Source organism: Scomber japonicus, unplaced genomic scaffold, assembly GCF_027409825.1.
Source record: "Scomber japonicus isolate fScoJap1 unplaced genomic scaffold, fScoJap1.pri scaffold_583, whole genome shotgun sequence".
In the NCBI taxonomy this organism is placed as follows: Eukaryota; Metazoa; Chordata; class Actinopteri; order Scombriformes; family Scombridae; genus Scomber; species Scomber japonicus.
The window spans coordinates 20,001-23,755 of record NW_026518633.1 but is presented as its reverse complement, the minus strand read 5'-3'; the positions used below and the strand labels follow the sequence as shown (position 1 = coordinate 23,755).

Genomic DNA, 3,755 nt, shown 5'->3' with positions numbered 1-3,755 from the left:
ACTGAGCTTTATAGTGAGTTTATAGAGCTTTATAGTGAGTTTATAGTGAGTTTATAGAGCTTTATAGTGAGTTTCAGTGAATTCTTGAATGTAAAGTCTACTATTCTCTCTTTTAGCTCTGTTTTTACTCTCCACCACCTCCTGAGGGAAAATATCTAAATGCTTCAGTATGTTCACCAGCTAGTCAACAGATAACTGTGTGTGTTTGCTGTTTAGTACCCCCGCCCCACCCCCCCATCCCAACCCTAACCCCCCCCCCCCCCCTTCACCCCCCTCCCTCCCTTTCTACAGTCACACTTACTCCTCTGTGGTTTCGTTCTTCAGACCGAGCCACTCGTTGAGCTTCCTCTGACGCACTCCCTTCTGGGTCAACCACCTGAAACACACGCACAGCACACAGGTGTTAGTTCATGTTGACAGGAAGTGTGTGTGTGTGTGTGTGTGTGTGTGTGTGTGTGTGTCTTACATCAGGTACTGGTCCCTGGTCTTACGCAGCTGGATCAGGTCTGGTTGATGCTGTTCATCTTCTTGTCGATCTCTCGGTAGTCGGCCGCCTGCTTCTTCAGGTCGACCTCCAGGTGACGTTTGCTGTCCACGATCTCGCTGATACGAGACTTCAGCTTGTCGTAGTTCTCCATGATCCTTCACACACACAGAGAGAGAGAGAGACTCGTTTATACTCTGACTTTATCAATCATTCTCTGTTACATCCACTCTGTGTTCTTGTCTTTCTTTCCATTTCTGAACTGATTCGTCCTTTAAAGCATCAGTTTGGCCTTAAATCAGTGACGTCTGTTAACTTCCTGTTTAACCCACATGTTCATTTTTACATTTAAGAGCTGTAAAAACACATTTCTGCTAGGTGGATCTTGTCTAATGTGACCCTAAATATAGAAAAACTGAAATAAAATGCATCATATTTTTATTTTTGTGCAGCTGATACACATTTTTGTCATCATAATCTGTAAAATGTTCTCCTGAACCATAAACTAGTGATGGAGGATAAAGAGTTTGCAGCATTATCTCTGAACTTGGGGGCTTTTTTCTGTCATGGCTCCATTAAACAGGCTGTTGATGCATTTAAAGACTCACTTTTATTCCTTTAACTGTGTTTAATCTGATTCCTTTGGGTTTTAAATGTTGCTCCTTTTATTCTTGTATATGCTTACACACGTCTGCCTTTGTGAAACACTTTGGTGCAAAGTCTTTCTGCTTTTTAAAGAGCTATAAAGAAACTAAACTTGAAACTGAATGTTGCAGTGAGTCAGTGGCTCTAACAGTGTTTTCACATGATGGAAAAGAGGAGTTTTATATTCAGACTGATTTATTAATTATATGGATATTAATTAATGAATTTACTCTAAAGTCTCCTTGCTGCTGCTGAAGCTGAAGTACTGACACTTTACATTTATATATATATATATATATATGAATGTGTGTATGTGTGTAGTAACACTGTGTGTGTGTTGTGTGTAAGTTGCATTAACTTTTTATATTTCTCTTGTAAAACACTTTATTTTACATTTTACTGTTTGCTGTTAAACCTTCTCCTTTAATCCAGCGTCTGACTTTTAGTTTATAGATGGAAAATGTCAAACATCTGATATTTATAATAATAATAATAATATAATAAATATAATATAATATTTAAATATGTTGGACTTTAAAACCTGCTGAAGACTTCTTTGTTCCAGGAAACTGAATTCAGAGTTTTTTTTTTACACTTTTTAAAACCTGCAAACGCTAAAAAAGTGTGTTTTAAGATTTAAAAACAAACAGAAAAAAGATTGTTTTTTTTTGTCTAGAAAAAGTAGAAATGTGTTTGGTTTCCTCCTGCAAGCTCCGGTCTCCATGGCAACCAGGTTTCCTTCGAGTGTGTGTGTGTGTGTGTTGCCGTGGTAACAGCCTACCTCTGGATCTCCTTGTCGTTGCCCTCCCGGCGAAACTTCTCGATGTATTCTTTGCTGAAGCGCTCCTGAGTCTGACACTGCTCCTCAAAGATCTTTATGGTCTCGTTGAACGCCTCGATGGCCGTCCGCTTCATCTGGATCTCCTGAGGGACGAAGAGGAGGAAGAGGAAGAGGAGGAGAGGAGGAAGAGGAGCAGGAGGAAGAGGAGGAAGAGGAGGTTTTATATAATTTGAAATGACATTTGCATCATTTTTTACCAAAAGTAAGACTGAATGCTCCTGAAAATGTCAAATGGTGTAACCACAGTAGAATGATAAATATTAAATATTTGATCACCTACAGTGTATTTAAGTGGACTTATACTAATAATGACTTCATTTAAAAACATCAAATAAAAAGAAACATTTTTGGAGTATTTATACATTTATATTTTAATGCATTTTGTCGATATAGAGCAGGAGGTACCCTAAAACTTACCTTCTTTCTTTTTTTTTTTTTTTTTTTTTAATATTTGTTATTTATTCCACATTTTAGTTCACATTTATTTTCCTGTATATAAAATCAGATTTTTATGATAAAATACTGGTTAAGGAAGGAAATAAGGAAATAAGAAAGGAAGGAAGGAAAGACAGGAGGAAGGAGGGAAGAAAGGTAGGAAAGAGAGATAGTGAAGGACAGAAGGAAGGAAGGAAAGAAGAAAGAAAGGAAGGACAGATTGAAGGAAGGAAAGAAGGAAGAAAGGAATGAAGGACAGATTGAAGGAAGGAAAGAAGGAAGAAAGGAAGGAAGGACAGATGGAAGGAAGGAAAAGAGCACTGGATGGCAAGTGGGCCGGATTGCACCCCTCGGCGGGCTGTATCTGGCCCGTGGGCTGCATGTTTGACACCCCTGGGTTACACCATTGGACACTCTGCTGCATGACGTCATTGATCATCCTGTCTCTCTTTTCTAAATCACTGTGTAGCTCTGAGTCGTCTAAAATCTGCCGTATGAATAAAGTTCGGAGGTTTGCGGTCGGCGGTCGTACCTGTGAGGTCCGAGTGTACTCCTCGTACAGCCGGTCGTACTCTCGGTTCTTCTCCTGGTACTGCAGGTGATACTCGTGCAGCTTCTTGCCCACGGCTTCGATGCTGTCCTCCTTCACCACCTGGTCCTGGAAACACAAACAGAGAGACAGAACCCCATCAGACCAGAACTCAAGAGACTCAAGACGAGGATCAGGATCGGCTGCGAGCGGAGGGACGGACGGACAGACGGACCTGCTGGTGTTTGGATACCGGGTAGAGCAGCTTCACGTCCAGCTTGGGGTTGTACTGAGCCAGAGACTCGTGGCGGTAGTGGTTGATCAGCTCCACCACCGAGCTGAACGTCAGGGGGTCGGAGAAGCCGTACTTTCCCTCCCGGTGGAAAATCTTGATCAGTTTGTTGTTGCCTCCTTTCCTAAAGAGAGAAAACGGGAAGAAAACAAGATCAAAGGTCTGCGTGGGTAAAAACTTAAAAATGTAAAAAATGTGCTGATCTACTAACGCAGCGCACTGAGGTTAGCATCTTTAAAATGTGCAAAAAAATACACGCTGTCCGTTTAGTAGTTTACCGTAATGAATGTAATATTAGTAGTTTACCGTAATGACTGTAATATCAGTAGTTTACCGTAATATTAGTAGTTTACTGTAATATCAGTAGTTTACCGTAATGACTGTAATACCAGTAGTTTACCGTAATGACTGTAATATCAGTAGTTTACCGTAATGACTGTAATATTAGTAGTTTACCGTAATATGAGTAGTTTACCGTAATATGAGTAGTTTACTGTAATGACTGTAATATTAGTAGTTTACCGTAATG

At 40.2% G+C, this 3,755-nt stretch overlaps 1 pseudogene; it reads right to left on the bottom strand.

Annotated features, from left to right (window-relative positions):
* Positions 1 to 297: 297 nt before the first annotated feature.
* LOC128354788 (phosphatidylinositol 3-kinase regulatory subunit alpha-like) overlaps positions 298 to 3,755 on the bottom strand; it is a 23,409-nt pseudogene continuing 19,951 nt past the window's right edge.